The sequence below is a fragment of the Jaculus jaculus genome, chromosome 1 (genome assembly GCF_020740685.1).
Source record: "Jaculus jaculus isolate mJacJac1 chromosome 1, mJacJac1.mat.Y.cur, whole genome shotgun sequence".
NCBI classification, from domain to species: domain Eukaryota; kingdom Metazoa; phylum Chordata; class Mammalia; order Rodentia; family Dipodidae; genus Jaculus; species Jaculus jaculus.
Window position 1 is genome coordinate 248,606,955 of NC_059102.1, and position 14,071 is coordinate 248,621,025.

Sequence of the window (14,071 nt, forward strand, 5' to 3'; positions counted from 1 at the left end):
TTGGTGATTTTCTTTTGGTAAATCTTCCCACTAGAGGGCTGTGGTCTGCTGATTTCTGGGGTATGTGGTAGTGTAAGTATAGACCTCTGTCACTTAAATAATCAGAAAATTTGTTTAACTTTTACTGATAATTTTCCTTCATGTACAGGTATTTTGATCCTGATCTTCTCCTACTACCTCCTCTTCTTGTTCCCTCTCCTCCTTTCATTTTACCCTGCTTTTAAACTAGTTCCTCTTCTATTTTTCAGTGAGGAAAGAGAGTGTGTATACACACACATACATGTGCTGGGGTGTCTTGCTGCTAGATGTTAGTGCCACATTTTGCACCTGACTTTTATATGAATACTTGGGAATTGAATCTGGTCCAGCAATCTTTGTAAGCAAACACTTTTAACTGCTAAGCTGTCTCTTGAAGGGCCCACAGTCCCTCTTCTCTTTTGATGTACTTTCTCCATCATACATGACACAATGTTGTTGGACCTAATATTATTCAGATAATGACAGTCACAGTGAGGTTATAAATGCTACAGTCACTTCATGTGTGGAAGACAGTGTTCCAAGGCACTCTTCCCCGTCCCCTAGCTCTTAACATTCTTCTGAATTCACCCCTTCTTCCGAAATATTCTGAGTCTTGGAGGAAATAATCTGGCTGTCTAATTTAGCTCTGAGCACTCAACAGTCATATATATTCAGCACTTTGAGCTTTTAGTCTCCCCACTAGTCACCACGATCTGCAAAAAAGAAACTTTTGACCAAAGAGAGCAGCAGCCCTGATCTATGGGCATAAACATAAATTTAGAAGGCAATTTGATGGGCATAACATACCCATTTATGCAAGTAATAATAGCTTTCTCTTTAGAGCCAATAACCTTCCAAACCACATCTTTTTTCTTGTTGTGTTCTTTTGCTTGTTTGTTTTTGTTATTTATTGAGATATATATGTGTTTGTTTTTTTTTTTTTGAGGTGGGCTTTTGTTCTAGTCTTGGCTGACCTGGAATTCACCATGTAGTCTCAGGCTGACCTTGAACTCACAGTGATCATGCTACATTGGCCTCAGGGCTGGGATTCAAGGTGTATGACACCACGGCCAGCAGAGGAATTGGGGAGAAGAGTGGAGAGGAGGAGATTACTGAGGAATCGAACTTGTATCCTTAGGCTTTATGGGCAAGCACCTTAACTGCTGTGCCATCTCTCCAGTTTTCTGAGGTAAATATTGCTTTATCTGTTTCAAGATGGATACACTAAGGCGGGACAGACTAAGTGATTATGGAAGTCAGAGGCAGGCCTTGAACTCTGGCAGTCTGGCCTGAGCTTGGGCTCATTGGTCATACTCTGCTGGCATTTCCTTCATTCAAAGTAGCATTTTAGAGTTCTCATCTGTGGTCCTCCATAGGTATGTGCTGCTGATCTACCTCTTTTCCTTTGCTGTTGTAGCTAGAATCACTATTGTTAGGCTGACCCTTTTAATGCTAGTACTTGGGAAGTGGAGGGTGAGGTAGGAGGATCACAACTCAAAGCCTGGGAGTTCAAGGCTAGCCTGACCAACTTGTTGAGACACTCAGTTTTAAAAGGTGTGTGGTCATAACTTGGTGATACAGTGCTTACATAGCATGTTCAAGGCCCTAGATTCAACCCTTGGTACCCCCAAAAAACTCCCCCCCCCCAAAAAAAAAATCCTATGTGAATGGGCTGGGAATACTGCTCAGAGGTAAAGCACGCACTCAGAATGCAGGAGACTCTGGATACAATGGTGGGTAAGGAGGAATGAGATTCCTATGTGGGGAGAATTAGATTTTTTTCCCCCAGTGTTGTCTTACCAAGTAACTCAAGATAGTAACAGAGAGGTATTTTCTAGTGCAATGTTTTTCTCAGACTTTTATTTATTTATTTTTACTTATTTGAGAGCGACAGAAAGAGGCAGACAGAATGGACACATCAGCACCTCCAGCCATTGCAAACGAACTCCAGATGCATATGCCACCTTGTGCATCTGGCTTACATGGGTCCTGGGGAATTGAGCCTCAAACCGGTGTCCTTAGGATTCAAGTGCTTAACTGCTAAGCCATCTCTCCAGTCCTTTCTCAGGCATTTTAACAGATCCTTGTTTTTGCATAAAACAAAGTTTACATTCCTAGGTGTTCATCGGGCTCCTCCATCTTCCCTGTGGTTTTACCCCAAACCCACTCATCCCAGCAGTGTCTGTAAAGGACTAAAGTTCTAGAAAAGCAAACACAATGTGAAACATTTAAGTTTTTGAGAAGAATTATTCAACAGTTTAAAATACTGTTCTTTTTTTAAAAATTTTTGTTCATTTTTATTTATTTATGAGCGACAATAAAGAGGCAGATGGAGAGAGAATGGGTGTGCCAGGGCCTCCAGCCTCTGCAAACGAACTCCAGACACATGCACCCGCTGTGCATCTGGCTAATATGGGTCCTGGGGAATTGATCCTTGAACCAGGATCCTTAGGCTTCACAGGCAAGTGCTTAACTGCTAAGCTATCTCTCCAGCTCCAACACTGTTCCTTCTTAAGGCAATAATTTAAAGAGTGAGGATGCCTTGGCACATCGGTCAGCAGCCTGTGTCATGACACATCTGTCCTTGATATTTGAAATATTTGGCACCATTTTACAGCAGGGAATACTTTTTAAAATTATTATTATTTTATTTATTTTTGTTTTTTGAGGTAGGGTCTTGCTCTAGCCCAGGCTGACCTGGAATTCACTGTGTAGTCTCAGGGTTACCTCAGACTCATGGTGATCGTCCTACCTCTGCTTCCGAGTGCTGGGATTAAAGATGTGCACTGTGTACCACCATGCTTAGCTGGTGAATCCATTTCTGACCTGTTCAGCCTCATCTCACAAATGCTAGCCTAGAATAAACTTAAACAGGTGCCTGTGAGAAACAAAAAGTAATATTAAGTTTTGTACACAGGAGATGTGCGCATATTGTAAAGGTTGTGTGTATGTTTCAAAGCGGGGTTTTGCTCTAGCCCAAGGTGGCCTCAAACTCACAGTCCTCTTATGTCTGGCTCTCAAATACTGGGGTTAAAAGTATGCACCACCATATCCAGCTGTGAAGGTATTTTGAATGTCCTAGGTCATGTTAGGTTGTGTGTGTTTAATTTTTTTTTTAATGTTTCTAAATTTTTATGTACTTGAGAGAGAGGCAGGTAGAGCAAGAGATTGGGCTTGCTAGGGCCTTCAGCCACTGCAAACGAACTCCAGATGCATGCACCACCTTGTACATCTGGCTTACCTGGGTCCTTTGGTTTTGCAGGCAAGCATCTTAATCACTAAGTCATCTCTCCAGCCCCATGTCAGGTGGTTTTGTACCCTGAGGATGTTCTCTTCCCTGAGGGACACACAAACCTGAGGCTTGGTTTGCTGTACAGCAAGTGGTGCAGCGTGGCCCAGGAATCAAGCCCATACCAAGGATTCTGTTGTAGTCCCTGTCCCTTACTGGTTCCCTTGCTCTGGATGTTACTCTGTGCAAGTCTAAGTCTGTCTCTAAGTATGTTCTGAAGACTATGAACAGGTTTAGAAGACTTGTGGTTAAAGGACCTTAGACAGATTTTTATTTTATTTTTTTTTATTTTTTTGGTTTTTCGAGGTAGGGTCTCACTCTGGCTCAGGCTGACCTGGAATTCACTATGTAGTCTCAGGGTGGCCTCGAACTCACGGCGATCCTCCTACCTCTGCCTCCTGAGTGCTGGGATTAAAGGCGTGCGCCACCACACCCGGCTGACAGATTTTTATTTTTATTTTTTAGTTGTTTCATGGATGTTGCAGTCAGGTTTGCATTGCTGGTAGAAATCACCCAACCAAGAGCAGCTTGTAGGGAAAAAAGAGGTTTATTTTGGCTTATAGGCTTGAGGGGGAAGCTCCATGATTGCAGGGGGAAATGATGGCATGAGCGGAGGGTGAACATCACCCCCTGGCCAACATAAGGTGGACAACAGCAACAGGAGAGTGTGCCAAACACTGGCACAGGGACACTGGCTATCACACCCATAAGCACGCCCCTAATAATACACTGTCTCCAAGAGGCATTAATTCCCAACCAAATCTCCATCAGCTGGGAACGTAACTAAGTTTATAGGGCACACCTGAATCAAACCACCATAATGGGTGACTAGTTGATGTTACTCTTCAGAAGGGTGCAAGTGTGGAGTTTCCCACTTACCAGAACATGCACTGAGGACATGAGCATGCAGGGTTCTGAAGTTTTCCAGGTCTGTGTTTCTGTGATCCTTGGAATTTATGTGGTGATAGTACCTTTCTGTTTTTCTCTCTTGCCCTACCTCCTAATGTGCTATGTCTACAGTTCTTGCCACCCTAGAATTTTTGCTACCTTAGAACAGCTTTTCCCTGTGACACACGTGGATAGTACACAGAAGGAAAGCAAACCTTCCTGCAGCTGGCACTGGACCTTGTGGAAAACATCACCACACACAGCCTTGATTCATCTCTGCCAGATGGTTCTCCTTGCACTTGAACTCTAATTTTGGCATTCAATAGAACTAGAACTGCTATGGCAGAGAAAACTAACCCATAGCTGCAGTCCTGATACCTGGTCTACCTGAGGTGGAAACCTAGAGTCAGCTAGACTTAGGTCTATGGCATTAGAATGTGAGAAAAGCCAGGCGTGGTAGTGCACACTTTGGATCCCAGTACTTAGGAGGCAGAGGTAGGAAGATTGCCTTGAGTTCAAGGCCACCCTGAGACTACAAAGTGAATTCCAGGTCAGCTCGGGCTTAGAATGAAACCCTACCTTGAAAAACCAAAAGAAAAAAGGTGGGGGGGCTGGAGAGATGGCTTAGCGGTTAAGGTGTTTGCCTGAAAAGCCAAAGGTCTTCAGTTCAATTCTCCAGGACCCATGTAAGCCAGATGTACAAGGTGGCGCATGCATCTGGAGTTCATTTGCAATGGCTGGAGGCCCTGGCGTGCCCATTCTTTCTCTCTCTCTCGCTGCCTGTCTGTCTCTTTTGCTCTCTCAAATAAATAAAATAAAAGAACATGGCAGTTGTGTGAGTTGTGTGGTCATGGTTCCTCCTGCTTTAACAGCATCCTGTGAAGTGCAGGGAATCTCACTTGCTTCCCAGGAGACCTGGTGCACTGGCTGAGTCTTAAGCCTAGCACAATACCTCCAGTACAGGTAGTGTTCCAAAACTGAGGTAAATGGTTGAGGATAGATCTTGGACTTAGGAAGAGCCTCAGAAATCATCCTCTTAGAAATGGGGAAGGAGGACTGGGGAGGGCACACAGAAAGGAAGTAGCAGAGTTGGGAATGAGAATCCCAGCATCACTGTTGGTACCTCCTTCTCTGGGCTGTACACTTTCCTTCAGGCTGGGCAGTACTAAACACCAGGTCTTAAATCTGAAAAAATAAATAGCTAGTTTAGACTAAGCAAGATAGCTATTTTAGGGCAGGCAGATTTAGCACGCCATAAATTCTGTCACCTGGGCAACTGTCTGCTTTCTTGGGCAAGGCATTTCTCTGCCATCTGCATGTGTGGGCATCCAGATATGTAGTTGATGTTTGTGGCCCCTTTGGAGCCTCCTCCGTGTCCCTCTGGGCAGTCATAGACACCTTCCAGGAAGATGTGGGCATGGATCAATGGTGCAGGTGATGGGGAGGTGAACAAGGTAACCCAGTCCAGAGGGCTAATATTCTCCAGAGCTTCAGACAAGCCAACTGACATCTCTAGTGCCTCACTCTGCTCCTGTCCACTCAAAAGCCACAATTTTTACAGGACTCTTTCCCCCCAACAATTTAGCTCTAATGCCTTCAAGTGGGCAGAACATAGGAGGTATTTGCCTGTGTGTAATAGACAGCTGTGGACAACCACAACCACAGCACATTACTGGAACCTTAGGAGAGTAAATAAGAGCCTTCCTGAGGGCGAGGATGGAATGGCATGGGATATCAAGCCCAGCAATATAGAAAAAGACACCCTCCTATGGGATGTCAAAACACAAATGGGATGAGGAGAACAAAGCCCATAGGGGTTTGCTGGTTATCAGGAGGGCATATGCACTGAGTGGAGCAGCCAGGCATGAGTGGGAATCGGGTGGGCCAGCCATTTGGCCAGGAGGGACATTATGCAAGAGTGAGAGTGACAGAGGGCTGGGGAAGCACTTTAGGAATCATGATTGAAGGATAAGGGAGTTGTCTCTCTGCTAAAGGAGGGAGCTGCAGATAATGAAGAGGACACTCAAGAATGAACACTGAAGTGTTGGCCAGGAATCAGAAGTATCCACGTGAATATCGTTTGCTGTATACACATAAAGGCAATTAGATAGAAGTGTGTGGTGTTTGTGCACATGCCCTTTTCTCTGCATTGAGAAGGCCTGGTGCGGTGTGCGCATGCTCATTTCTTGTTTGGGGCTTGCTGGCCTTCATTGCTGTAGGTATGTTGGGATTATAGACACATGTACTACTTAACATGTGGCTCTATGGGGGTTCTGGAGATTCGAACTCCAGTAGTAAGATTTGTACAGAAAGTTCTTTTAACTACTGGACCATTTCCCAGTTCTCTCTTTTTAAAAAAAAAAAAAATTATTTGCAAGGAGAGAGAAAGAGGATGGGAGCCCCACGGACTCTAGCCACTGCAAACAAACTCCAGATGCAGTGTACCCCTTTTGTATCTGGCTTTGTGTGGGGATTGGGGAATTGAACCCAGGTCATTAGGCATTGTAGGCAAGCACCTTAACTGCTGAGCCATGTCTCCAGCCCCCAGCTCTTTATTTTTTTTTTAGATGGTCTCACTGTAGACTGGAACTCACTATGCAACCAGCCTGGCCTTGAACTTGCTTGAGCTTCTCAAGCACTAGGATTGTAGGTATGAGCCATCCATGCCTAGTTTAAGATCTTTGTTTTTAAATATTATTCTCTAATAAATTGGGCTTGGGGTACATCTCAGTGATTCAGCACATGCTTAGCATGTGCAAGACCTAAGTTCAACCTCCAGCACCTTGCCAACTTTGGGGCAATTTGAGCATCAAAGCAAAATAGCCAGGCATTACCATGCCTGTAACCCCAGTACTTGGGAGGCTAAGGGCAGGAAAATTGCAAGTTCAAGTCCAGCCTGTACTTCATAGTAGATCCTAGGCCACCCTGAAATACAGTGACACAAAACACTGTCTCAAAAACCAGGGATGTTGGGTGTGGTGGTGCACGCCTTTAATCCCAGCACTTGGGAGGCAGAAGTAGGAGGATTGTTGTGAGTTCAAGGTCACCCTGAGACTACCCAGTAAATTCCAGGTTAGCTTTAGCTACAGCAAGACCCCACCTTCAAAAACCAAGAAAAGGAAGAAAAGAACCAAGGAAAGGAGAGAGGAAGGAAGGAAGGACTTCTGTGTTTTCCTTACCCTACATGGGGAAGTTGCAGCAGTTTGGGAGTTCTGCTGACACTTGTAACAGCATATTACGGTCCCCCACCATACACCTAAGCATCAGACACTGGGGAGATGCTAAGGATCTGTCCCTGAAGTGATTCCTATGTACTTGACAAGGTAAGAGTCTCATCAGTTCAGCTCAAGTCTGGTACACCATGCTAATAATTGGCGTGGGAGGAAACTGATAGGTTTGTGCCAGTTGCTCATTGCTCCTAGTGGGCATCCATGTTCAGAGTGTGGCCGAGGGTGTTGGGGAAGGAGGGCTAACAACGTCATTGGAAGCAGTGGGTTAGGTATTGGGTAGACAACACTATGGTTCCACAAGTATTCCCTCAACCCTGATCTCTTGCAAGAGTCTGGCACTTGGGGGTTGCATATTTATAAATGCCCAGTTTGCATGTTGCCTGTTGGTTACTGATTCACATGGCAAGAATAGCCACCACTTGGGCTGGAGAGATGGCTTAGCAGTTAAGTGCTTGCCTGAGTAGCTTAAGGACCCCAGTTCGAGGCTCAATTCCCCAGGACCCACATTAGCCAGATGCACACACAAGAGGGCACACACATCTGGAATTCATTTGCAGTGGCTGGAGGGCCTGGCACGCCATTCTTTCTCTGTGTCTTTCTGTCTCTCTGCCTCTTTCTCTCTCTGTTGCTCTCAAATAAATAAATAAAAATAAACAAAGCAAAAGAAGAATAGCCACCACTTGGCCCAGCAGGACAGCAGTATGAGAGGTAAGTGAAAGCATTTGCACATTTTTCTCTGGTCTCACTTCTGGCCTTTACCCAGAAGGAAGGGAAAGAGGAAGGTTAACCGGATGAGGTTCAGCAGCTCCTGAGCAGGAAAGTCCTGTCATGGATTAGCAAATGCCAGCAGGGTATAGAGGTTTCAGGAACCACAATGGAGGGCCCCAAAGGTGGGATTCTACTGGAGGCTACAATGAGAGATGCAGAATGGGTTGGTTAGAATTGTCCTTCGTCATAGAAATAGGAGGACTGTTAAATTGGAAATTCCCAGCAAGCACTATTTTTAGAGGAGACACAGAGCATTTTTCTGGCCAAAAGGCCATGTTCTTAACAGAAGCAGCAGCTCACTCTAACCCTTAAACCTTGCCTGCCTGGAATTCTCCAGGCTCTGGCCCTTACCCCAGGCATGTGGAGACTTTGCTGGAGGAGTGGTGTTCTGACAGAGGTCAAGGACAGGGACATAGCTTCTTTCAAACAAAAATGGTGTGAAGGGTTGTTGATTTTTATATCTTAGAATTTATATCTTAGTTTAATCCTTCAGACATAACATTCAATGAGAACCTTTAAAAGCAGAATCATTTCATAATAATTTATTAGTCTTGGAACATAAAATATGAAAATTTCTTGTGTGCTTGGTTTAGTTTTGATTTTGGTTTTGTTTTGTTTTTTCAAAGCAGGGTCTCGTTGTAGCCTAGGCTGATCTGGAACTCACTTGGTAGCCCTTTCAAACCAGGCTATCTTCCTATCTCAGCCTCCCGAGCACTGGGATGAAAGGTACACATGACCATGCCTGACTGGTTTGTTCATTTTTTTTTTTTTTTCTTTTCTTTTGGCTTTCTATGGTAGGGTCTCACTGTAGCCCAGACTGACCTGGAATTCATTGTGTAGTCTCAGGGTGGCCTCGAACTCACAGCAGTCCTCCTACCTCTGCCTGCCAAGTGCTGGAATTAAAGGTATGCATCACCATGCCTAGCTTCATTCTTTTTTAAAATTTTATGTATTGCAAGGAGTGAGCCAGAGAGATGGAGGAAAGAGAGAATGAGAATGTGGGTACTAGGGAATCAAGCCAGTAGGTTTTGCAAGCAAGTGCTTTTTTAACCGCTGGGCCATCTCCAGCCCTGGCTGGTTTATTTTTTAAAAACATTTTTTAAAAATATAGTTTATTTATTTGAGACAGTGAGGGAGAGATAGGGTAAGAATGGACGTGCCAGGGCCTCCAGCCACTGCAAACGAACTCCAGATGCATGCTCCACTTTGTACCTATGGCTAACGTGGGACCTGGAGAATCAAACCTGGGTTTTTAGGCTTTGCAGGCAAGCGCCTTAACTGCTAAGCCATCTCTCTAGCCCTGTTGGCAATTGTGGGATTTCATATTTACTGTGTGTGTGCCTGTGTTCATGAGTACAGGGGGTATGTATGCCACGACTTCTGGTTCCTATATGGGATGAAGATTTGAACTCAGGTACTTAGAATACCACAGCAGGTACTTTATCTATTGAGCCATCTGCCCAGCCCTTTTAATTAATTAACTAATAATTTTATTATTATTATTTTGGTTTTCCGAGGTAAGGTCTCGCTCTAGCTCAAGCTGGCCTGAAATTCCCTGGTCTCAGGGTGGCCTTGACTCACCGCAGTCCTACCTCTGCCTCCCAAGTGCTGGGATTAAAGGTATGCGCCACCATGCCCTGCTATTTATGTTTTTTAATACTGGGAATTGAACCTAGGCTCTCTTAACTACTATGAAGTACTCTACTGCTGAGCTATATCCCCAGTTTCCTTATTACTTAATTTTGAGACAAGGTCTCACTAAGTTGCCCAAGCTGGTCTTGAACTCAGTCTGTAGCTCAGGAAGGCCTAAAACTTGGCAGTCCTCTTGCTTCAGCCTCCTGAGTAGATGGGATGACAGACTCATGCACCCATGTAGGACTGACAGTTATTAATGATAAACATTTGTGTGTGAGAGCATATGTGCTCCTACAGTTCATGCCACAGTTTGTGTGGAAGTCAGGAAACACCCTCAGATCCTTGCTTTCCACCTTTAGGCAGGTCTTTCATTGTTCACCATTGCATATGCCAAGGCTAGCTGGCCCATAAGCCTCCAGGAGTTCTGTTTCCACTTCTTCCTTTCTGGGATTACACATACCTGCTACAGTATGTGAATTCTGGGGATCTGAACTCAGGTACTTATTCTTGCAAGGCAAATGCTTTATTCACTAAAAATCATCTGTCCAGTTTTTTATTTTTTCAAACTTGCAGCAATACTCCTGCCTCAGCCTCAAAGTATTAGGATTACAGGTGTGCTCCACCATGTCCAGCTTTGGTCAGTCTTATATATTTTATGGTAGAAACTTACTTACCATACTATATTCTGCTGGAAACAAAAGTCTCTTTGAGCTTCAGCTAATTACTGAGCTTAGCAAGCATAGATTCTATCAACTGCTTCACTGAAGTTGCAGACAAAGCTATCTCCACCCCAACTCTCAAAGGAATTAATGGGGACGGCCTAGATAAGAAACAAAATGAGGTCTGGAGAGATGGCTTAGCAGTTAAGGCCCTTGTCTGCAAAGCCTAAGGACACATGTTTGACTCTCCAGATCCAGTGTAAGCCAGGCAAACGTGACACAAGTGTGCAAGGTTACACATGTGCACAAGATGACATGTGTCTGGAGTTTGATTGCAGTGGCTGGAGATCCTGGCACACCAATTCTATCATAAAAATTTTAAAAAGAAAGGAAAAATGAAGTAGGAACCTTTCCTCCTTATGATTAGGCACTTCCCCAGGGATAGGACACAAAGGGAATAGAGTCAGGGGACATGTTTTGCTCCCAACCAGTGATGGTTTATATTGTCAGCTTGGATTTAGAATCACCTAGCAGACAAACTTGTGGGCATGTCTGTAAGGGAGTTTCTAGATTGGGTTGATTAAGGTAGGAAGACTCACTCATGATCTGGGATCCCTGGTTGGATTAAAAAGGTGAAAGTCACCTGACTCAGTGCAATGTGACCAGACCAACTACCATGACTTCCCTGCAATGATGGACTGTACTCACCATGAGCCAAAATAAACCCTTTAAGTTGCTTTTGTCAGATATTTTGTCACAGCAATGAGAATAGTGTTATACACACAGCACTACATGGAATTTAGAATATAAGCACGGAGGCCCAAAGTTCCAAGGTGGGGAGGCATTTTTCAGGAGTTCTGATGCTCAGAAGAGTTGAGGAGAGGGGTACAAAGAGGGAATCTTCAGATGAGGTGATGGTTGCTCTTGGAGGGAGCCAAGTGCAGGTCCAAATGAGGGATTTGCAAGAGGCCAAAGTTGATCTGGATGAACTGAAGCACCGCTAGGTAAGTTTGCTACATGCTGAGCAGGGTCTGAAACCAGCAGTGAGTGCAGAGAACAAGATAAGACCTTGACAGCACTGCTGAGGTAGGCCCTATCCCAGGAGCTGCCTGAAGCCCAAGCCTCTTTGCAGCCATGAACTCTCCATCCATTCCATCTGGCCTCTCTTAGCAACTTGACCAGGATGTGTTCAGGGTTTCCAAGAAGAGTCTGCATTCTGGCAGGATCTCCTGACAGCAGTGAATAAAGTACCATCTGGCTTCTTCATCAGTCTCTGAGTTGGGTTGCCCTGAGTCAGCCCTGGATATGTGGAACAGGCCGTGGAATGGGGACCTGTCCAAGTGCTGCCTGCCTCTCTATCGACTTCATTTTGTCTTGAGCACTCGCAGACACCTGGAGACACAGCTATTGCCAGGTACTCATGATATATTACAATTTAACACCAAAGATAGGATTATAATACCAGGTTTTATCTACTATTTAAGGATCCATGTGGGATTCCTAACAACACCCTCTGGAAGTCTGTGAACTTCTGTTAAAAGCCAGAAAAGAAAAATTTGAATCTCTCTAGAACTAAAAATAAACTTAGGCAAGTGTCCAGGAGCAGAGAAGAGTTAATAAGTACTGGAGAGGAGCCTCCAGTCTTGCTTCTGCGCCATCCATCTCCTGCACAGAAGCCAGAGAGTTTCCCAAGAGGCCTCCTGGGCTGTTCTTGTGCCAGACACTCTTCCGCTTGGACCCCATCCTCTGATATGCCCCATGAGGCCCTGCAAGGACTGGCCACACTGACTCTCAGCATTGCTCTCATCTATCTGTCCTTTCCATAAATGCTGCACTGAAACCTCAGCTCCTGTCCTTTCTCTGTTTGTGTATTAGCCATATGTATTTAAGAGAGAGAGAGAGAATGAATAGGCCTCTTGCTGCTGCAAATAAATTCCAAACATATCTGTCATTTTGTGCATTGGCTTTATGTGGGTACTGAGGAATCAAACAGACTGGCAGGCTTTGCAAGCAAGCACCTTTAACCACTGAGCCATCTACCAAGCCCTGTGTTTTTTGTTTTTTTTTTTTTTTGAGGTAGGGTCTCACTCTAGCCCAGGCTGACATGGAATTCACTATGGAGTCTCAGGGTGGCCTCCAACTCATGGCAATCCTACATCTATCTCCCAAGTGCTGGGATTAAAGGCATGCACCACCACACCTAGCTATTTTTAAATATTTTATTTATTTGAGAGAGAAAGAGGCAGATAGAAAGAGAGAATGGGCATGCCAGAGTGTCCAGACACTGCAAACGAACTCCAGACACATGCCACCTTGTGCATCTGGCTTATGTGAGCACTGGGGAATTGAACCTGGGTCCTTAGGTTTTGCTGGACAACACCACCCCCACTCAGTGCTGTTGAGCTATTTTCTCCCTACTGATGGGAAGATACACCACCAGCTGTCTGTTCCTGCCATTCTTTCCTTACCATGATGGATATGCCTCTTCAAAATTGTAAGCCATAGTGGTTAAGATGCTTGCCTCTTTTTTTTTTTAAATTTTTTTTAAATTTATTTATTTGAGAGCGACAGACAGAGAGAGAAAGACAGATAGAGGGAGAGAGAGAATGGGCGCGCCAGGGCTTCCAGCCTCTGCAAACGAACTCCAGACGCGTGCGCCCCCTTGTGCATCTGGCTAACGTGGAACCTGGGGAACCGAGCCTCGAACCGGTGTCCTTAGGCTTCACAGGCAAGCGCTTAACCGCTAAGCCATCTCTCCAGCCCATTGCCCCTTTTTTTAATAAATATTTTTAAAATTTACCCATTTTATTGATGCATTGCCATTTCCCTACGTTTTATCATATTATGTAGAAAATATGGAAAATACAAGCTACTTATTCTCTCTCTCAAATAAATAAATCAATCCCTGGGGCTGGAGAGATAACTCAGTGGTTAAGGCACTTGCTTGCAATGCCTAATGACCAGGGTTTGATTCCCCAGTAACCCCATAAAGCCAGATGCACAAAATGGGGCATGCATCTGGAGTTGGTTTGCAGCAGAAGGAGGCCCTGGTGTGCCCGTTCTCTATTTTTCTTCTATCTCTGCTTGAAAAAAAAAAAAAATCCCAGCCTGGCGTGGTGGCATACACCTTTAATCCCAGTACTCGGGAGACAGGCAGGCAGATCATAAGTTCAAGGCCACCCTGAAACTACAGTGAATGCCAAGTTAGCCTGGGCTATAGTGAGACCCTATCTCAAAAAAAAAAGAAAAGAAAAGAAATCCCTGTAGCTGTTATTGCACTGGAATTTTAGGGGAGCAGAGTCTGTCCAGACATCCAGCAAATGCCCAATAAATATTTGGTGGAGTAAATAAAGTATTGAAGACTTTACCCTTTCACCTTTGAAAAAAGTTGCAACCCATGCTCTGCATACCTGTTATTCGTATGTCCCTGGACAAGCCACTTCCACTCTGCTGCTTCTGTCCCTCTTGTGTAAAATAGCAATAATAGTAACTCCTTCAAGTGCCTTGCCCAGTGCCTAGAGCAGGCGAAGGTCTGTATTTATGATGTGGATAGCTCAGACGGAGCTGTGTATTTATGCTGTAGA